Source organism: Salmo salar, chromosome 15 (genome assembly GCF_965601325.2).
Source record: "Salmo salar chromosome 15, fSalSal1, whole genome shotgun sequence".
Lineage (NCBI taxonomy): Eukaryota > Metazoa > Chordata > Actinopteri > Salmoniformes > Salmonidae > Salmo > Salmo salar.
Genome location: NC_138305.1, coordinates 105,318,729 through 105,342,634, shown reverse-complemented (window position 1 = coordinate 105,342,634; position 23,906 = coordinate 105,318,729).

Here is a 23,906-nt window from a genome sequence, read left to right as displayed (position 1 = left end):
AGAAGACACCTGTACCATGTCAGATATAGAGATGTAATGTATTACATTTAGAGTTTACATCCCAATATTACACTTTATATATGTCACAGAAGACTGAAATATAACAAAACCGTTTGACATAGAAAACACCGGATTTTCAGTGTTTAAAAAAAACATTATGTTTATTTATCATGAAATTATTAAACATATTAATAACATTCCCCCCATGAGGCCTCTAAACAGCGATTTGGTCATTTAACTGCAGGAAAGGGTTTTAATGTCATAACAGAGCACATATTTCTAGGAGATGGTAATGCATATTGTTGAATGAATTTACATCTTAATGCTTCAGTTCACTTTATGTCCTAGTTGTAGATACATAAGAGTGGCTTGACTGCTGTGCTTTCCCTTCACATTAGAGATTGGCCATTTCTTTGGCGATGGGTATGACTTGCAATGCTTCAAGTGGACGGAAGTTAGCCCCACCCCTAACTTTATTCTTTACTCAACCAGGGTTATGTTCAATTCAGTTTTTAATTCAGTTAGTGCAGGAAGTGAATTGAATCGTCAATTTTCAATTCATGATACTTGAATTGCAGTTCATCCTGATTTTACAGGTTTACAAACTGAATTCACCAGCCCAACCTTGAATATTACCTCTACAGGACTAAGTCCCGCCCAGCACCCTTCTGATTGGGTTAGTGAGTGACTGTTTGGTTTACGAATCACAATCTATTCCATTAGGATCTCTGACTTTGTTATTGACCCCAATCCTACTCTGCTGGTCTCTCCACTGAGTCACCCAGTCTCCCATTGCACTACTAAAGGAGGAACCCAGATCAAGATAGAAACACAATGAACTCAAGAGGGATCTCTCCACAGGGACTTTTGTATGGGGGACCTAGGATCAGCTAGATAGGCCCTAGTGGTCTCCTTGAGGGACCACCTAATGCCAGTAAGACTAGGGATGCGTCCTAAATGGGAAACTATTCCCTATATGTTCCACTATGGGCCCTGGTCAAAAGTAAAGCACTATAAAGGGAAAGGGTGTTTATTTGGGAACGCAGCCCAGTTCGTTGGGACTCTGGGACGTTTATCCCTGTTTCCTTCCCTCAGTCTGTATTCCTAGATGAGGCTTATCCCTGTTTCCTTCCCTCAGTCTGTATTCCTAGATGAGGCTTATCCCTGTTTCCTTCCCTCAGTCTGTATTCCTAGATGAGGCTTATCCCTGTTTCCTTCCCTCAGTCTGTATTCCTAGATGAGGCTTTTCCCCGTTTCCTTCCCTCAGTCTGTATTCCTAGATGAGGCTTTTCCCCGTTTCCTTCCCTCAGTCTGTATTCCTAGATGAGGCTTATTCCTGTTTCCTTCCCTCAGTCTGTATTCCTAGATGAGGCTTATCCCTGTTTCCTTCCCTCAGTCTGTATTCCTAGATGAGGCTTATCCCTGTTTCCTTCCCTCAGTCTGTATTCCTAGATGAGGCTTATCCCTGTTTCCTTCCCTCAGTCTGTATTCCTAGATGAGGCTTATCCCTGTTTCCTTCCCTCAGACTGTATTCCTAGATGAGGCTTATTCCTGTTTCCTTCCCTCAGTCTGTATTCCTAGATGAGGCTTATCCCTGTTTCCTTCCCTCAGTCTGTATTCCTAGATGAGGCTTATCCCTGTTTCCTTCCCTCAGACTGTATTCCTAGATGAGGCTTTTCCCCGTTTCCTTCCCTCAGTCTGTATTCCTAGATGAGGCTTTTCCCCGTTTCCTTCCCTCAGTCTGTATTCCTAGATGAGGTTTATCCCTGTTTCCTTCCCTTAGTCTGTATTCCTAGATGAGGCTTATTCCTGTTTCCTTCCCTCAGACTGTATTCCTAGATGAGGCCTGTTGGATTCGTCATCCAGACGAGGTCTCTCTCTCCATGGAGAGGGGCTAAAGAAGGAATGATCTTTTCTCTTTTGTTTTCGTCCCTTGAAGGAAGATTGATGAGTTCTCTGTCATCTCCTCATTTCCTGACCCGTTTGACAAACCGAGAAATACACAGCGCAATATTTTTTTAAACTTCGAAATCTGAACGGATATTGACAACTGGTCTTGACTGTTGGTCAGAGGCATTGCTATTAGTGTTTAAGTAGTTTCCAAACAAAACCTTTCTCTGTACTCACACACACACACACACACACACACACAGACACAGACACACACACACACACACACACACACACACACACACACACACACACACACACACACACACACACACACACACACACACACACACACACACACACACACACACACACAACCTTCTTTTGTCTACACTCTGAACCATAACCCTGGAAGCCCAAAGTCCTCCTTCCTACCTTCCAGCACCAGAGAGAATCCCAACCGAAGGCACCAATGGTGGAACGTTACATAAGCATTTCCCTAAAAAGGAATAGATGTATTATTTCCCCATGGAGTTCAGTTTGGATTAAATCATACAGATGATTGGATTCACGGACTGTGAGCAGCCAGCCTGTCGGGAAGCAAGGGGTTATTTTGAGTGCGTTCGCTCAACGTTTCCCCAGCGTTACGTAACAACACACATGTAATACGTCTAGCTTTGAGCTGGCAAAGTGAGAGAAAGCATTGCTGTTACCTTACCTCTATAATTTGTCTTAAGGACCGTTTGTGTGTTTGTGGCCCATTATACAGACAACAGAATCCCTTCCACGTTGTTGAACCACATATTGGATTAATTTATGGATGTTTAGCATTGTATCTCTCTTGAGGAATGTTATGGGAATGGATGAGTATATGCACTTTTGTATTGAGCCAAGGGCGGGCTTGACGAGGTCTGCTGGTGGGGTGGGAGGATGCTTAACCCTATGGATTCCACGGTATCGTCGGCACGTATTCAATGCTTCTAACATTAATACATGTATGAAAACCTCACCAATTGCGCTGAAAATCAATGATCTGATAGTCCCATCGATTTTGAACATGTCCCAATACGACCTACGCTGTCCTTCATTCCTAACCTGCGTTTGGCCTGTTTATGGAAGGGGAACGCAGATTGTTGCTCTCATCCATAGAGGGCTGACCACTGAGAGACACGCGCTGTAGTACTCTCAGTGTCACTTCCGGAAATAAACTTGTTCGGCCAGTGGCTTTCCTATTCATTCGGCGTTCCTCTTGAGAAGTCAGCTCCGGCGTCTCATCATAGAATAACGGACTGAGTATCTGCTGCAGGACGTGACAACATGGCGCCAGAAAAATCAACAAAGAAAACAGACCAGAAGAAAAGGTCTATGACAGCTGAACAAGCGGCTGCCAAGTTGTTTTCCTCTGAATCAGACATCTGGCATCAGACATCCAACATTTCAAACACCTGGGTACAAAAATAGTGTTCTGTAATTTGTTTGCACAAAGTGTTCTGTAAATAGTTATTGTGTGTTCAAAGTTGTGTTTTATGTTAATTTATTTTGTTAGCATTTATTTTTGAAAGAACAATCAATGTTTGTCCAAACTAAAGCAGCTCTCAGAACTTATTATCTCTCTCTCTCTCTCTCTCTCTCTCTCTCTCTCTCTCTCTCTCTCTCTCTCTCTCTCTCTCTCTCTCTTATCTGTGTAAAGCCATAAATAAACGAGAACCTGTGCTGTCAACATGGTAACTTTGGCATCACAAAGGCATCAGTCAACTACAAGTGCTGTCTGAGCAGCCAGCAGTAGTAGTAGACTGACCCCTTGTGACCTTACAGCCACATCACAGACATAGATCGGTAGTATTAGACAACGGGTGTTGTTGTATGGATAATATAGTTGATTTTAGTCATTTTCTCCCAGGACATAGTGTCTATAATACTGTAAGGGGTTATTCTACATAATAGATCATAGTAAATCCCAGGACATGGTGTCTATAATACTGTAAGGGGTTATTCTACATAGTAGATCATAGTAAATCCCAGGACTGTAAGACACTCACATAGTTGCTGTCACAAACTGCAAACTTTACACTGTTGTCACAGACTAGTTCATTATTCATTTATCTTAGGTCGAGGACCATGGATTGTCCTGGGAGTGTGACTGTTTAAATCCTTGCTGTTTGTTTCTGTTTCTATTTGCCCTGCGACGTGCCCTGTCTGGAACTGTGAGGAGTAACACGCATTCTACGCTGCTACCATGCCAAAGACCAAAGTCAGTGGGAGTACCGTTGAGGACAGTGGTGTCTCTCGATCACAGGTGAAGGATCTTTTAAATGAACAAAAATAGTTCTACAAGCAGTTGTTACAACAAAAACAAAATAGCTTCAAGTGTTTTGTCCAAATACTGGTGGAGTCAACTAATAAAAGAATGGACGACCTGACCAGAGAGGTCCAGGACCTGAAGAACAATTTGCAGTTCTCCCAGGGTCAGCTCGATGAGTTTAAACAAGAGAACAGCAAGATGACAGCTATTTGTAAGTAATTGAGAGAGGACATCGGTTCTGTATGTGAATCCATGATAAAAATGACAGAGAAATCAGACTATCTCCAGGGACAGTCCAGGTGGTACAACATGGTTGTGGATGGAATTGCAGAATCTCCACAAGACCTGGAGAGAGTCTGAGGACAAGGTGAGAGAAAAGGTCACTGAGAAACTGAAGATGGACCACAGGAAGATTGACCACCATGCACAATGCCAAGCGTCAACTGGAGTGGTGTAAAGCTCGCCCCCATTGGACTCTAGAGCAGTGGAAATGCGTTCTCAGGAGTGATGAGTCACATTTCACCATCTTACAGACGAATCTGGGTTTGGCAGATGCCAAGAGAACGCTACCTGCCCCAATGCATAGTACCAACTCTGAAGTTTGGTGGAGGAGGAATAATGGCCTGGGGCTGTTTTTTATGGTTCTGGCTAGGCCCCTTAGTTCCATTGAAGGGAAATCTTAACGCTACAGCATACAATGTGCTTCCAATTGTTTGCTTACAGTGTGGGGAAGGCCCTTTCCTGTTTCAGCATGACAATGCCCACGTGCACAAAGCGAGGTCCATAGAGAAATGGTTTGACGAGATCGGTGTGGAAGAACTTGACTGGCCTACACAGAACCTTGACCTAAACTGCTCTTGTGGCTGAATGGAAGCAAGTCCCCGCAGCAAAGTTCCAACATCTAGTGGAAAGCCTTCACAGTAGAGTGAAGGTTGTTATAGCAGCAAAGGGTGGACCAACTCCATATGCATGGCCATGATTTTGGAATGAGAGGTTCGACGAGCAGGTGTCCACATACAGTACCAGTCAAAGGTTTGGACACATCTACTCCTTCCAGGGTTTTTCTTTAGTTTTACTATTTTCTACATTGTAGAATAATAGTGAAGACATCAAAACTATGAAATAACATATGGAATCATGTAGTAACCAAAAAATTGATAAACAAATCTAAATATATTTTATATTTGAGATTCTTCAAAGTAGCCACCCTTTGCCTTGATGACAGCTTTGCACACTCTTGGCATTCTCTCAACCAGCTTCACCTGGAATGCTTTTCCAGCAGTCTTGAAGGAGTTCCCACATATGCTGAGCACTTGTTGGCTGCTTTTCCTTCACTCTGCGGTTCGACTCATCCCAAACCATCTCAATTTGGATGAGGTCGGGGGATTGTGGCCAGGTGATGTAATGCAGCACTCCATCACTCCCCTTCTTGGTAAAATAGCTCTTACACAGCCTGGAGGTGTGTTGGGTCATTGTCCTGTTGAAAGTCAAATGATTGTCCCACTAAGCCCAAACCAGATGGGATAACGTATCACCGCAGAATGCTGGTTATGTGTGCCTTGAATTCTAAATAAATCACAGACAGTGTCACCAGCAAAGCACCCCCACACCATAACACCTCCTCCATGTTTTACTGTGGGAAATACACATGCAGAGATCATCCGTTCACCCACACCTCGTCTCACAAAGACACAGCGGTTGGAACCAAAAATCTCCAATTTGGACTCCAGACCAAAGGACAAATTTCCACCGGTCTAATGTCCATTGCTCATGTTTCTTGGCCCAAGCAAGTCTCTTCTTCTTATTGGTGTCCTTTAGTAGTGGTTTCTTTGCAGAACTTCGACCACGAAGGCTTGATTCACACAGTATCTTCTGAACAGTTGATGATGAGATGTGTCTGTTACTTGAACTCTGTACAGCATTTATTTGGGCTGCAATTTATGAGGCTGGCAACTCTAATGAACTTATCCTCTGCAGCAGAGGTGACTCTGGGTCTTCCTTTCCTGTGGTGGCCCTCATCATGAGAGCCAGTTTCATCATTGCGCTTGAAGGTTTTTGCGACTGCACTGGAAGAAACTTTAAAAGTTCTTGACATTTTCCAGATTGACTGACCTTCATGTCTTAAAGTAATGATGGACTGTCATTTCTCTTTGCTTATTTGAGCTGTTCTTTCTATAATATGGACTTTGTCTATTACCAAATAGGACTATCTTTTGTATACTGCCATACCTTATCACAACATAACTGAAACGCATTAAGAAGGAAATAAATTCCACAAATTACCTTTTAAGAAGGCACACCTGTTAATTGAAATGCATTCCAGGTGACTAACTCATGAAACTGTCTGAAAGAATGCCAAGAGTGTGCAATGCTGTCATCAAGGCAAAGGGTGGCTATTTGAAGAATCTCAAATATAAAATATATTTTGATGTGTTTAACCCTTCTTTGGTTCCTACATGATTACATATCTGTTATTTCATAGTTTTGATCTCTTCACTATTATTCTACAATGTAAAAATGGTCAAAATAAAGAAAAACCCTTGAATGAGTAGGTGTTCTAAAACTTTTGACCGGTAGTGTAGGTGTTATGGCTTTTCCACCATATGTGCCATATTGTGGATTCAGAGCTATCTATCTAATAGCACGCAATGGGTTTTCTTTCATGGAAGCTTCTGTAATGTTAAACATGTTAAGTGTGCTGTACCGCAGGGCAGATCTCTTGGCCCTCTACTGTTTTATATTTTTACCAATGTATGCTGATGATTCAACCATATATGCGTCAGTAACCACAGCTAGTGAAAGCACTGCAACCCTAAACATAGAGTTGCAATCAATCAGTTTTAGAATGGGTGGCCAGTAATAAACTGGTCCTGAACATCTCTAAAACAAAGAGCATTGTATTTTGTACAGATCATTCCCTAAGTTCTAAACCTCAACTGAATCTGATAATGAATGGTGTAGCTGCTGAGCAAGTTGAGGAGACTAAATTACTTGGTGTTACTTTAGATTGTAAACTGTCATGGTCAAAACATAATGATTCAATGGTTATAAAGATGGGGAGTAGTCTGTCTGTGATACCACACTCCACCAAGCAAGACCTGCAGGCTCTAGTTTTATTTTGTCTCTGATTATTGTCCAGTCATATGGTCAAGTGCTGCAAAGAAGGACCTAGTTAAGCTGCAGCTGGTCCAGAACAGAGCAGCACGTTTTGCTCTTGATTGTAATCAGATATCAATACTATACAGTCTTTTTTGTTTACGAGTTGAGGAAAGACTGACTGCATCACTTCTTGTTTTTATAAGAAACATTCATGTGTTGGAAATTCTTTGCCTAGTCAATTTACACACACACGTACCCCACCTAACATGCCACCAGGGGTCTTTTCACAGTCCCCAGGTCCAGAACAAATTCAAGGAAACATACAGTATTATACAGAGCTATCATTGCATGGAACTTCCTTCCATCTCATATAGCACAAGTGAACAGCAAACCTGGTGTCAAAAAACAAATAAAGCAACAGCTCACGGCACAACGCCTCTTCCCCATGTGACCTACTTGTTGTGTGTATGTATTGGCATGTACGTGTAAATGATAAATACACACACACACACACACACACACACACACACACACACACACACACACACACACACACACACACACACACACACACACACACACACACACACACACACACACACACACACTACATGTTTTTAAATGTATGTAAATTGTAAAGTATTTGATCTGTAATGTGTTTTTTGTTATGTGTTGGACTGTGGTGGATATTGTAAAATAAGTCAAACTAAGATTCTTTATTTCTGAGCTCAGAGAGAACAGTGTTAAACAGCGCAGTGTAGTCAGTCTGAATTACAAAGCATTGGGTGATAAGCAGATATTTTTGTAGTCTCCTGTTCTTGGGCGGGACTTTATCTCTACAAGGACGCAGGTCCAAGCTGGTTTGCAGCACAGAATTCTACTCAGAAGAACAGGAGATTATAATAGGACATATTCACAAGGTTAGTCACATATTCAGTTATGTGGACACTTTCAATTTAAAATGGCCTTAACAATTCCTTAACAATTATTTCATCAATTTTAAATGAAGAAAGCTTCTAAAGGCATAGCATCCTGTAGTCCACCAATTCTTCTATGTAAGTCTCATCCGTTGTGAAACTGAGTTTAAAACATTTTAACCCTTTACACACACCATATACAATTCAGACTTGCCCGTTTATGCTGATGATTAGGTATAACAAAGATAGCCAAGTGCATCCTTTCTCGGCAAAGCGTTTGCTCCCGCAGTGCGTCTGAGAGAACACCGGGCAACCACAGAGTCTGGGCGTTCAGCCAATATTCCACTCCCACTGAGCCAACCTTGTGAGAGCAAACCGCTTTCTACAACAGGTACATCTCTAAGTCTGCAACAGGTCAAACATCACTGTCTTCAGCAGCAAAGGGCAGCTCAGCTGATCCTTCACAAACTGCATTCTGGTCCTGGGTAATGGAAACATTTAACATTACGTTTGGACTTGAATCTGTTACCAGTTTTAAATACATATTGCAGCAAAACTTCAACATGAGCAGAAAAATCAATACAATGGGTAAGACAACTGCAAAACAGTTGCATGATCCATCTTCCAAACCTGGCATTATCTGGCCTAGTAAACGACGGTGGGCCTGTGTGGTTGTGTAATACAGAGAACATCATGGGGTCAAGGGTTACATGGTATCTCCACAAAGAATGGTGAGTCCATTTGTGCAGTCATATTTACCCCTATGGGAACTCTCACAAGCGGTAAACCTGCTCCTACCTTAACTGGCCCCAACCCACACACCAAACACTATTTCTGTCCAGATGTAAGATTAGCAACTATTTCTGCTCTAGATAAGAACAAATTGTCCTCATTGTTGTGAGTGCCCAGCAGGGCTCTCTTTCCATAATTACCATCTACTTCTGGGTTTCTACTCTGGGCCGACGTTGGTCCCTTTGGCTCGGGATCTTCTTCCGTCTCTGGCCCAGAGAGAGTCTTTCTCAATTTACCAACATCGGTCTGTGGAGTGTGTCCTTCTGGCAGCTTACCAAAAGGGAAAGTGGGTTTTCTGATAACCTCCCTCTCGGAAGACACGAAAAGATAAGTTTTCACTGGGAGGAACACTCACTGGACTCACAGAATTTTTACAAATATTGAATTAGTTTCAGAAACCACCTGTAGGATGAACAGTGCACCCTCCCCTCACTTTGTGTTCTCCTCACAGTTTAGGGACAGCTCTCTGTCTCTCCTTCTCGCATTTTCCGAATTATAATTAGACCTACTGATAAATTATCCAACTTGAAATTTAGAATGACAGTCCTTAGTGCTTCACGTTAGTTCTATCACTTTAAAGACCCTCAACTTAACATACACCGATACTGGCAGAATGTACATTTACATACAGTATATTCATCTTGTATTTCTAGAATCAACATCTCTCATCACCATTTGTGGTAATGACAGATTGGTATCTTAATGCATTCTTAGTCTAAATTACTATACATTTTGCAGTGTGCAGACCTACACAGCAACCCAATACCCCAAATAAACCATTTTTGGATAAGCCTAAATTGATTATGGGCACAGTTGAACACCCCCCTCCTTCACGGCACTCCAATATGAGCCAAAACATTAGTGACAGGGGGCAGTATTTGGAAATTCGGATGAATGACGTGCCCAAATTAAACTGCCTACTACTCGGGCTCAGAACGTAGGATATTCATATTATTAGTAGATTTGGATAGAAAACACTCTTAAGGTTCTAAAACTGTTTGAATGATGTCTGTGAGTATAACAGAACTCATATGGCAGGCAAAAACCTGAGAAAAAATCCAACCAGGAAGTGAGTTGCAGTTCTTCTATCTAATCCCTATTCAAACTACAGTGTCTGTGGGGTCATTTTGCACTTCCTATGGCTTCCATTGACTGTCAACAGCCTTTAGAAACTTGTTTAATCCGTCTACTGTTACTGGGCAGAGAATAGGAGCTCAGTCAATCAGTGGACTGCCTGGGACCAGTGAGTTGTTTTCTGCGCGGGAACGTTGGCGCACCTCTCCTTCTTTTTCCTCTGTAATGAATACGCTACTGTCCGGTTGGAATATTATCGATGTTTTATGTTAAAAAGACCCTAAAGATTGATTGTAAACATCGTTTGACATGTTTCTATGAATGGTAATGGAACTATTTGACTTTTTGTCTCTGGTTCTGCGCTCTCGCATTATGCCTTTGGATTAGTGACCTGAACGCGCAAACAAAACGGAGGTATTTGGACATAAATATGGAGTATTTCGAACATATTACCGCCGTGTCAGATTTTAAAATAGCTTTACGGAGAAAGCACATTTTTCAATATTCTGAGTACATAGCTCAGCCATCAAAGCAAGCTATACAGATACCCGCCAAGTTCTGGGGTCAACTAAACTCAGAATTAGTATTATAAATATTCTCTTACCTTTGCTGATCTTCGTCAGAATGCACTCCCAGGACACCTACTTCCACAAGAAATGTTATTTTTGTTCAAAATACTCCATATTTATGTCCAAATACCTCCGTTTTGTTTGTGCGTTCAGATCACTATCCAAAGGCATAACGCACGAGCGTAAATCTAGACACGAAAAGTCAAATAGTTTCATTACCGTTCGTAGAAACATGTCAAACGTTGTTTACAATCAATCCTTGGGGTCTTTTTAACATAAAACGTTGATAAAATTCCAACTGGACAATAGCGTATTCATTACAGAGGAAAAAGAAGGAGCGGCGCGCCAAATGTGCCCGCTCAGTAAACAACTCACTGGTCCCAGGCAGTCCACTCATTGACTGAGCTCCTATTTTCTGCCCAGAACAGGAGAAGGATGAAACACGTTTCTAAAGGATGTTGACAGCCAATGGAAGCCTTAGGAAGTGCAACGTGACCCCACAGACACTGTAGTTTTGATAGGGATTCAAAAGAAGAACTACAATTCTCAGATTTCCCACTTCCGGGTTGGATTTTTCTCAGGTTTTTGCCTGCCATATGAGTTCTGTTATACTCACAGACATCATTCAAACAGTTTTAGAAACTTCAGAGTGTTTTCTATCCAAATCTACTAATAATATGCAAATATTTGACTCTGGGCCCGAGTATTAGGCAGTTTACTCTTGGCACGCTTTTCATCCGAAAATGAAAATACTGCCCCCTATACCTTAAAAAGTTATCTTTAAAATGGTGTATAATACTTGTATGTTTGAGAAATTTGAATTATGAGATTGTTGTTTTGAATTTGCCGCCCTGCTATTCCACTGGCTGTACTAGCGTCCCACATAGCCCATACTAGTTAATATCCCCCCATCATTTATGCCTTCTCTCTGTTTCTCCAGGGTTAGTATCTCTTCCACCCATATAAATCATTTCAGCTGCTGTAAGGAGATATTTATGGATGTGTACCTCTGTGTGTCTGGATGTGGCTCAGGGTTGAGATAACAAGAGGTAGAATAAGAGAAGTCCACTGGGTTTTCTTTAATGAGCTCCTTACCATTAAGAGTTAAGAGACATGACCAATCTAGTCTAGTCTCAGGGAGGAGAGAGGGGGATACACACTTCTCATAGTTACAAAACATTAAGTGTCATATGAACGGTTCTCTCTCTCTCGTCACCTCGTCTATGATATTAATACTCCCTCCATTGATGTGAATAGAAATGCAGGTAGAAATCATTGCGTTATAGAGCTGGTGAATAATCTTCCAAACAATACTTTCTGGAGAACACGTCAGTGTATTACATTTTGTTTGGGATTGCAAAAATGTAAGTCACTGGTGAAAGCAGATTGTATTTGACTATTAACTGTCAAGTGTCAGTTGTGCAGAGGTGAGGACGAAGTCAGGCGCAGGACACAGAACTGAGTAAAATAACGTACTTTACTCGGACAAATAATCAACCAATAAATCCACGCAGGGATAACAAACCCTAACACAAAAGACTAACACAAAAACCAGAAATCAATCACGCACAAAACATAATGAGAACCAGAGGGTTAAATAGGGAAATAATAATAACATAATGAGAACCAGAGGGTTAAATAGGGAAATAATAATAACATCATGAGAACCAGAGGGTTAAATAGGGAAATAATAATAACATAATGAGAACCAGAGGGTTAAATAGGGAAATAATAATAACATCATGAGAACCAGAGGGTTAAATAGGGAAATAATAATAACATAATGAGAACCAGAGGGTTAAATAGGGAAATAATAATAACATCATGAGAACCAGAGGGTTAAATAGGGAAATAATAATAACATCATGAGAACCAGAGGGTTAAATAGGGAAATAATAATAACATAATGAGAACCAGGTGTGAACAATCAAGACATAACAAATGGAAAAAGAAACGTGGATCGGTGGCAGCTAGAAAGCCGGCGATGACGACTGCCGAACGCCGCCCGAACAAGGAGAGGCACCAACTTTGGAGGAAGTCGTGACAGTACCCCCCCGCCAACGCGCGGCTCCAGCAGCGTGCCGACACCGGCCTCGGGACGACCCGGAGGACGAGGCACAGGGCGATCTGGGTGGAGACTGAAATTCCTGCAGTAAGGAAGGGTCCCGTATGTCCTCCACCGGCACCCAGCATCTCCCCTCCGGACCGTACCCCTCCCATTCCACGAGGTACTGAAGGCCCCTCGCCCGACGCCTTGAGTCCATGATGGCTCGCACAGTATACGCCGGGGCCCCTCAATGTCCAGAGGGGGCGAAGGAACCTCCCACAACTCAGACTGCTGGAGCGGACCAGCCACCACCGGCCTGAGGAGAGACACATGGAATGAGGAGTTAATACAATAATCAGGGGGAAGCTATAACCTATAACATACCTCGTTCAGTCTCCTCAGGACTTTAAATGGCCCCACAAACCGCGGACCCAGCTTCCGGCAGGGCAGGCGAAGGGGCAGGTTTTGTGTCGAGAGCCAGACCCGGTCTCCCGGTGCATATACCGGGGCCTCACTATGGTGGCGGTCGGCGCTCGCCTTCTGTCGCCTGATGGCCCGTTGCAGGCGTACATGGGCAGCGTCCCAGGTTTCCTCCGAGCGCCAAAACCATTCATCCACTGCAGGTGCCTCGATCTGGCTCTGATGCCACGGTGCCAGGACCAGCTGATAACTTAGTACACACTGAAACGGGGACAGGTTAGTGGAGGAGTGGCGGAGGGAGTTTTGGGCCATCTCTGCCCAGGGGATGAAAGCCAACCACTCCCCCAGCCAGTCCTGGCAATAAGACCGCAGAAACCTACCCACATCCTGGTTAACTCTCTCCACCTACCCATTACTTTCGGGGTGAAACCCTGAGGTCAGGCTGACCTAGACCCCCAGACGCTCCATGAATGCCCTCCAGACTCTTGATGTGAACTGGGGACCCCGATCAGACACTATATCCTCAGGCACCCCGTAGTGCCAGAAGACGTGTGTAAACAGGGCCTCCGCAGTCTGTAGGGCTGTAGGGAGACCGGGCAAAGGAATGAGACAACCAGAATCGTGGTGTTTCCTTGTGATGGAGGGAGATCCGTCACAAAATCCACCGATAGGTGTGACCACGGCTGTTGTGGAATGGGTAGGGGTTGTAATTTCCCTCTGGGCAGGTGTCTAGGTGCCTTGCACTGGGCGCACACCGAGCAGGAGGAAACATACACCCTCACGTCCTTAGCTAAAGTGGGCCACCAGTACTTGCCACTAAGACAGCGCACTGTCCGACCGATGCCAGGATGACCAGAGGAAGGTGACGTATGAGCCCAACAGATCAATTGATCACGAACATCCGATGGAACGTACTTACGTCCAACTGGACACTGGGTGGGAGTGGGTTCTGCACACAACGCCCGCTCGATGTCCGCATCAACCTCCCATACCACCGGTGCCACCAGGCAAGAAGCTGGAATTATGGGAGTGGGATCCGTGGACCGCTCCTCTGTGTCATACATCCGAGACAGTGTGTCTGCCTTAGCATTCTGGGAACCTGGTCTGTAGGATAGAGTGAACACAAAACGGGTGAAAAACATGGCCCACCTTGCCTGGCGCGGATTCATTCTCCTCGCTGCCCAGATGTACTCCAGATTGAGGTGGTCAGTCCAAATGAGAAAAGGGTGTTTAGCCCCCTCAAGCCAATGCCTCCACGCTTTCAGAGCCCCAACAACAGCCAACAGCTCCCGGTCCCCCACATCATAGTTTCGCTCCGCTGGGCTGAGCTTCTTCGAAAAGAGCGGCGGGGGCGGAGTTTAGGTGGCGTACCCGAGCGCGGAGACAGCACAGCTCCTATCCCAGCCTCGGACGCATCCACCTATGAACGCTAAGGAGGGATCAGGATGAGCCAACACAGGAGCCGAGGTAAACAGAGCCTTCAGGTGACCAAAAGCCCTGTCCGCCCCAGCTGACCACTGCAGTCGCACCGGTCCCCCCTTCAGCAGTGAGGTAATGGGAGCCGCTACCTGACCAAAAGCCCGGATAAACCTTCGGTAGTAGTTGGCAAACCCTAAGAACCGCTGCACCTCTTATACCGTGAATGGAGTCGGCCAATTACGCATGGCTGAAATGCGATCATTCTCCATCTCCACCCCTGACTCGGACAGGCGATACCCTAGGAAGGAGACGGACTGTTGGAAGAACAGACATTTCTCAGCCTTAATGTACAGGTCATGCTCCAACAGTCGACCAAGCACCTTGTGCACCAGAGACACATGCTCGGCGCGTGTAGCGGAGTATATTAGAATGTCATCTATATACACCACTACACCCTGCCCGTACAGGTCCCTGAAAATCTCATCTACAAAGGATTGAAAGACTGATGGAGCATTCATCAACCCGTACAGCATGACAAGGTACTCATATTGTCCTGAGGTGGTACTAAATGCCATCTTCCACTCATCCCCCTCCCGGATACGCACCAGGTTGTAAGCACTCCTGAGATCCAATTTGGTGAAGAAGCGCACCCCATGCAATGACTCGGTTACACTGGCTATGAGAGGCAGAGGGTAACCGTGATCTGATTTAAACCACTATAGTCAATGCACGGGCGTAAACCTCCCACCTTCTTCTTCACAAAAAAGAAACTCGAGGAGGCAGGTGAAGTAGAAGGTCGAATGTATCCCTGTCCCAGAGATTCAGTGACATATGTTTCCATAGCCGTCGTCTCCTCCTGTGACAGAGGATGCACGTGACTCCTGGGAAGTGCTGCGTCTACCAGGAGATTTATCGCACAATCCCCCAGTCGATGGGGTGGTAGTTGAGTCGCCTTTTTACAGAAGGCGAGAGCCAAATCGGCATATTCAGGGGGGATGTGCATGGTGGAGACCTGGTTTGGACTCTCGACTGTAATTGCACCTATGGAAGCACCTATACACCTCCCTGAACACTGACGTGACCATCCCTTGAGAGCCCTCTGTTGCCACGAAATAGTGGGGTCATGATGGGCCAACCAGGGAAACCCCAACACCACAGGAAACGCAGGAGAATCTATCAGGAAGAGACTAATTCTCTCCTCATGACCCTCCTGCGTTATCATACATAGTGGAGCTGTGACCTCCCTAATCAGACCCGACCCTAAAGGACGACTATCTAAGGAATGTACAGGGAAGGGCACATCAACAGGAACAATAGGGATCCCTAATCTATGAGCAAACGAATGCCTTATGCTGGGAATGCGGGGAAAACTCAGGAAATTCTATAGCTATATACATGTGCGCAACAGGAAGCTCTGGGTGAGTTGGGTGCGTACTCACCTGGGATGATCCACCAGTGCCCTGCCTGCTGCCTCGATTTTCTGGGGAACCTCTCCAGCACCGACCAGCAGTGTGTCCTCTGCGGCCACAGGTAGTGCAGGAAACAGCCCCTACTCCGGTTACCCATTGAGCAGCAGTGTCGAGCTCAATAGGTGTAGGTTCGGAGGTGCTGGGGGATGGAATGGACGGACCCTGATCCAAACGTCCACAGGTGGCCAACAGGTTATCCAGCCGGATGGATAAATCCACCAGCTGGTCGAGGGTAAGGGTGGTGTCCCTGCAGGCCAGCTCCCGACGAACGTCCTCACGTAGACTTCATCGGTAATGGCCCTCTCATTCCATCCCGCGCTGGCAGCCAGGGTCCTGAAGTCCTGTGCGAATTCCTGTGCACTCCTCATCCCCTGTCTGAGATGGAACAAGCGTTACCCCGCCGCTCTCCCCTCAGGTGGATGATCGAAGACCGCCCGGAAGCGGCGGGTGAAATCCTGATAGCGGACCAACATTGCATCTATACTTCCCCATTCTAAGTGCTCAGGAGCGAGAGCCGAATCCCACTGGGTCCAGGTGACGGAGGGGTGGACAGCGGTGTGGGTTGTGGTGTTGGTTGGAGTGAAGTTGATGGGGTTGTGGGAAAAAAACCTTTTTCCCATCGCTCCATGGTGAGCAGCACGCGGTCCATGGCTGTGCAAGATGGTGGAGCATCGTCGCGTGCTGCTGGACGTGTTCCTCCACTGGTAGCGGAGGCCTGGGTGCACCTGCTGACTCCATAAAAAAGGGTGCGTGATTCGGTCAAGTGTCAGTTGTGCAGAGGTGAGGACGGAGTCAGGCGCAGGACACAGAACTGAGTAAAATAACGTACTTTACTCGGACAAATAATCAGCCAATAAATCCACGCAGGGATAACAAACCCTAACACAAAAGACTAACACAAAAACCAGGAAACAATCACGCACAAAACATAATGAGAACCAGAGGGTTAAATAGGGAAATAATAATAACATCATGAGAACCAGAGGGTTAAATAGGGAAATAATAATAACATAATGAGAACCAGAGGGTTAAATAGGGAAATAATAATAACATAATGAGAACCAGAGGGTTAAATAGGGAAATAATAATAACATAATGAGAACCAGAGGGTTAAATAGGGAAATAATAATAACATCATGAGAACCAGAGGGTTAAATAGGGAAATAATAATAACATCATGAGAACCAGAGGGTTAAATAGGGAAATAATAATAACATCATGAGAACCAGAGGGTTAAATAGGGAAATAATAATAACATAATGAGAACCAGAGGGTTAAATAGGGAAATAATAATAACATCATGAGAACCAGAGGGTTAAATAGGGAAATAATAATAACATCATGAGAACCAGAGGGTTAAATAGGGAAATAATAATAACATCATGAGAACCAGAGGGTTAAATAAGGAAATAATAATAACATAATGAGAACCAGAGGGTTAAATAGGGAAATAATAATAACATAATGAGAACCAGAGGGTTAAATAGGGAAATAATAATAACATCATGAGAACCAGAGGGTTAAATAGGGAAATAATAATAACATAATGAGAACCAGAGGGTTAAATAGGGAAATAATAATAACATCATGAGAACCAGAGGGTTAAATAGGGAAATAATAATAACATAATGAGAACCAGAGGGTTAAATAGGGAAATAATAATAACATAATGAGAACCAGAGGGTTAAATAGGGAAATAATAATAACATCATGAGAACCAGAGGGTTAAATAGGGAAATAATAATAACATAATGAGAACCAGAGGGTTAAATAGGGAAATAATAATAACATCATGAGAACCAGAGGGTTAAATAGGGAAATAATAATAACATAATGAGAACCAGAGGGTTAAATAGGGAAATAATAATAACATAATGAGAACCAGAGGGTTAAATAGGGAAATAATAATAACATAATGAGAACCAGAGGGTTAAATAGGGAAATAATAATAACATCATGAGAACCAGAGGGTTAAATAGGGAAATAATAATAACATCATGAGAACCAGAGGGTTAAATAGGGAAATAATAATAACATAATGAGAACCAGAGGGTTAAATAGGGAAATAATAATAACATAATGAGAACCAGAGGGTTAAATAGGGAAATAATAATAACATAATGAGAACCAGAGGGTTAAATAGGGAAATAATAATAACATCATGAGAACCAGAGGGTTAAATAGGGAAATAATAATAACATAATGAGAACCAGAGGGTTAAATAGGGAAATAATAATAACATCATGAGAACCAGAGGGTTAAATAGGGAAATAATAATAACATCATGAGAACCAGAGGGTTAAATAGGGAAATAATAATAACATCATGAGAACCAGAGGGTTAAATAGGGAAATAATAATAACATCATGAGAACCAGAGGGTTAAATAGGGAAATAATAATAACATCATGAGAACCAGAGGGTTAAATAGGGAAATAATAATAACATAATGAGAACCAGAGGGTTAAATAGGGAAATAATAATAACATCATGAGAACCAGAGGGTTAAATAGGGAAATAATAATAACATCATGAGAACCAGAGGGTTAAATAGGGAAATAATAATAACATCATGAGAACCAGAGGGTTAAATAGGGAAATAATAATAACATAATGAGAACCAGAGGGTTAAATAGGGAAATAATAATAACATAATGAGAACCAGAGGGTTAAATAGGGAAATAATAATAACATAATGAGAACCAGAGGGTTAAATAGGGAAATAATAATAACATAATGAGAACCAGAGGGTTAAATAGGGAAATAATAATAACATAATGAGAACCAGAGGGTTAAATAGGGAAATAATAATAACATCATGAGAACCAGAGGGTTAAATAGGGAAATAGGTTTAGTAGGTTTATGCTTTATGGCCCTAACTTTGACGGAATGATATTTTTAAATCTCTGTTTACATGATTATGTCTATTATGCTTAAACTGTATACTGTGAAGGAACAACATATTTACCAAACACTGTATTTTCAAATGACTCAAAACTGTAGCTAAGCCACCATATGCTATGAGCATGGCTGTCGATCTGATTCATTTTCAAATGGCTGTTTTAGATGGCACAGCACATAGTTGTGAATGCTACCTATACTGTAAGTTGCTTTTGTCTGTCAAAACTTAAGGTCTGTTGAAAAACGGACTGTCAAAGTCTAGCCACGTCAGGCATTAAATAATTCTGACAGCTTGATTATATCAGCAGTTGTCTTTATTCAACAGTATATCTCACAGTGGTAGTGAGAGGCTCTGTCCTATTCCAATCAGAGAAAGAATTGGAGACATGGGGCCTTGTTCAATCAAGAGTACCGATAACACTTCACAGTTGACTAGCAGCCATTTCCCGCTCTTTTCTTGGTGTTTTTCAGGTTGTCAATGTTTTTGTTGTTGTTGTTTTTTCCCCACATCACACGAAAGACAAACCTGGCTACAATCATCGCACTGTTTCGACACAGAGGCTACACCCGCGACGTTTAGAGACCCGCCAGCGCCTACCGGGCGTATAAAGCGGTGTGATGTTTTAGTCGATCCACCATGTTACCTGCGCTTTCCCAAGCCGTCCACAGTTTCTTATCAGCTGTTTTTATTTTTTTATTTTACCTTTATTTTACGAGGCAAGTCAGTTAAGGACATATTCTTATTTTCAATGACGGCCTAGGAACAGTGGGTTATCTGCCTTGTTCAGGGGCAGAACGACAGATTTTTACTTTGTCAGCTCGGGGATTCGATCTTGCGGTTACTAGTCCAATGCTCTAACCACTAGGCTACCTGCCGCCCACTAGCTTTAGGGTGCTACTGTGGCTTTTGTCACATCACATCGCTGGGATCTGGTTAGGTAGGTATCGACCACTCTGTGTCCAATACCACCAGCCTTACTGTTATGTCCAGATGAGGTCAAACCTCACAGTGAGAACAACACTCTAGAGATTAACATGTAGATCCTTTACTCTTTAAACAAAGTGACTGAGCTGACCTGAGCTTGACCCGGATGTCATTTGAAGCAGGGTGAGGGGGAGAGGTCAGGTCACGGCAATACACTTCTTTTGACCAGCACCCTCTATCACCCACACCTGGCCAGAACAGAGCTGAAAACCAGGAATGATCTCTCTTGATGTGGAATACAAGTGAGAGAGACGTGGCTGCAGATGATGCTGCCTGAGCTGAGCCTTGCAGGGTGCCAGCAGGGATAATGTTAACAGGGATAGTGTTAACAGGGATAGTGTTAACAGGGATAGGGTTAACAGAGCATAGTGTTAACAGGGATAGTGTTAACAGGGATAGTGTTAACAGGGATAGGGTTAACAGGGATAGGGTTAACAGGGATAGGGTTAACAGGGATAGGGTTAACAGGAATATGGTTAACAGGGATAGTGTTAACAGGGATAGGGTTAACAGGGGTGGTAACAGGGATAGTGTTAACAGGAATATGGTTAACAGGGATAGTGTTAACAGGGATAGGGTTAACAGGGATAGGGTTAAAAGGGAGGGTGTTAACAGGGATAGTGGTTAACAGGGATAGGGTTAACAGGGATAGGGTTAACAAGGATAGTGTTAACATGGATAGTGTTAACAGGGATAGGGTTAACAGGGATTGGGTTAAAAGGGATAGGATTAACAGGGATAGTGTTAATAGGGATAGGGTTAACAAGAATAGGGTTAAAAGGGATAGTGTTAACAGGGATAGGGTTAACAAGGTTAACAGGGATAGGAGTAACGGGCATAGGGTTAATAGGGATAGGGTTAACAGGGATAGTGTTAACAGAGATAGTGTTAACAGGGATAGTGTTAACAGGGATAATGTTAACAGAGATAGTGTTAACAGGCATAGTGTTAACAGGGATAGGGTTAACAGAGATGGTGTTAACAGGGATAATGTTAACAGGGATAGGGTTAACAGGGATAGTGTTAACAGGGATAGTGTTAACAGGGATAGGGTTAACAGGGATAGGGTTAACAGGGATAGGGTTAACAGGGATAGTGTTAACAGGAATATGGTTAACAGGGATAGTGTTAACAGGAATAGGGTTAACAGGGTTAACAGGGATAGTGTTAACATAGATAGTGTTAACAAGGATAGGGTTAACAGGGATAGGGTTAACAGGGATAGGGTTAACAGGGAGGGTGTTAACAGGGATATGGTTAACAGGGATAGTGTTAACAGGGATAGGGTTAACAGGGATTGGGTTAACAGGGACAGTGTTAACATGGATAGTGTTAACAGGGATATGGTTAACAGGGATAGGGTTAACAAGGATAGTGTTAACATGGATAGTGTTAACAGGGATAGGGTTAACAGGGATTGGGTTAAAAGGGATAGGATTAACAGGGATAGTGTTAATAGGGATAGGGTTAACAAGAATAGGGTTAAAAGGGATAGTGTTAACAGGGATAGGGTTAACAAGGTTAACAGGGATAGGAGTAACGGGCATAGGGTTAACAGGGATAGGGTTAACAGGGATAGTGTTAAACAGGGATAGCGTTAACAGGGATATGGTTAACAGAGATAGGGTTAACAGGGATAGTGTTAACAGGGATAGTGTCAACAGGGATAGCGCTAACAGGGATATGGTTAACAGGGATAGGGTTAAACAGGGATAGGGTTAACAGGGATAGGGTTAACAGGTATAGTGTTAACAGGGATAGTGTTAACAGAGATAGGGTTAACAGGGATAATGTTAACAGGGATAGAGTTAACAGGGATAGTGTTAACAGGGATAGTGTTAACAGGGATAGGGTTAACAGGGATTGGTTAAAAGGGATAGGATTAACAGGGATAGTGTTAATAAGGATAGGGTTAACAAGGATAGGTTTAAAAGGGATCGTGTTAACATGGATAGGGTTAAACAGGGATAGTGTTAAACAGGGATAGTGTTAACAGGGATATGGTTAACAGGGATAGGGTTAACAGGGTTAACAGGGATAGGATTAACGAGCATAGGGTTAACAGGGACAGGGTTAACAGGGATAGTGTTAACAGAGATAGTGTTAACAGGCATAGTGTTAACAGGGATAGGGTTAACAGAGATAGTATTAACAGGGATAATGTTAACAGGGATAGGGTTAACAGGGATAGTGTTAACAGGGATAGTGTTAACAGGGATAGTGTTAACAGGGATAGGGTTAACAGGGATAGGGTTAACAGGGATAGTGTTAACAGGAATATGGTTAACAGGGATAGTGTTAACAGGGATAGGGTTAACAGGGTTAACAGGGATAGTGTTAACATAGATAGTGTTAACAGGGATAGGGTTAACAGGGATAGGGTTAACAGGGATAGGGTTAACAGGGAGGGTGTTAACAGGGATATGGTTAACAGGGATAGTGTTAACAGGGATAGGGTTAACAGGGATTGGGTTAACAGGGACAGTGTTAACATGGATAGTGTTAACAGGGATATGGTTAACAGGGATAGGGTTAACAAGGATAGTGTTAACATGGATAGTGTTAACAGGGATAGGGTTAACAGGGATTGGGTTAAAAGGGATAGGATTAACAGGGATAGTGTTAATAGGGATAGGGTTAACAAGAATAGGGTTAAAAGGGATAGTGTTAACAGGGATAGGGTTAACAAGGTTAACAGGGATAGGAGTAACGGGCATAGGGTTAACAGGGATAGGGTTAACAGGGATAGTGTTAAACAGGGATAGCGTTAACAGGGATATGGTTAACAGAGATAGGGTTAACAGGGATAGTGTTAACAGGGATAGTGTCAACAGGGATAGTGTTAACAGGGATAATGTTAACAGGGATAGTGTTAACAGGGATAGGGTTAACAGGGATTGGTTAAAAGGGATAGGATTAACAGGGATAGTGTTAATAAGGATAGGGTTAACAAGGATAGGTTTAAAAGGGATCGTGTTAACATGGATAGGGTTAAACAGGGATAGTGTTAAACAGGGATAGTGTTAACAGGGATATGGTTAACAGGGATAGGGTTAACAGGGTTAACAGGGATAGGATTAACGAGCATAGGGTTAACAGGGATAGTGTTAACAGGGATAGTGTTAACAGGGATAGTGTTAACAGGGATAGTGTTAAACAGGGATAGTGTTAAACAGGGATATGGTTAACAGGGATAAGGTTAACAGGAATAGGGTTAACAGGGATAGCATTAACAGGGAAAGGGTTAACAGGGGTTAACAGGGATAGTGTTAACAGGGATAGTGTTAACAGGGATAGTGTTAACAGGGATAGGGTTAACAGGGACAGTGTTAATAGGGATAGTGTTAGCAGGGATAGTGTTAGGGTTAACAGGGATAGTGTTAACAGGGATATGGTTAACAGGGATAGGGTTAACAGGGATAGGGTTAACAGGGGTAGTGTTAACAGGGAGGGGTTAACAGGGATAGTGTTAACAGGGATAGTGTTAGGGTTAACAGGGATAGGGTTAACAGGGATAGGGTTAACAGGGATATGGTTAACAGGGTTAACAGTGATAGGGTTAACAGGGACAACAGTGATAGGGTTAACAGGGATAGTGTTATCTATCACATTTCAGTTAATACCCAAATGCAGACTGTGTTGAAGTAACAATGTTTATTGCAGCAACAGGGGCAGGCAAATGACAGGTCAAGGCAGGCAGGGGTCGATAATCCAGAGTAGTGGCATGGTATGAAGAAAATGTAGTCTATTTCAGAAGAACAGAATAGCATACTCTGAGTTATCCTTATGTTAGGTCCTGATCCGGCTATGCCATATGGCTGTGGGCTACACTAGTTCATTTAGCATATAAGATTTGCTTAGAGTTCCATGGCATTATTTTACATAATTTTATAGTATGAAGAACATAATTTAACATAGCTGAATAAAATAGAAAGGAGATTTTGTACAAGTGTTTTCCGAGGGATTCTGTGTTGAGCAGTTAACAAAGAAACAGGTCCCCCTATATGCTTCATTTAGAGTTAT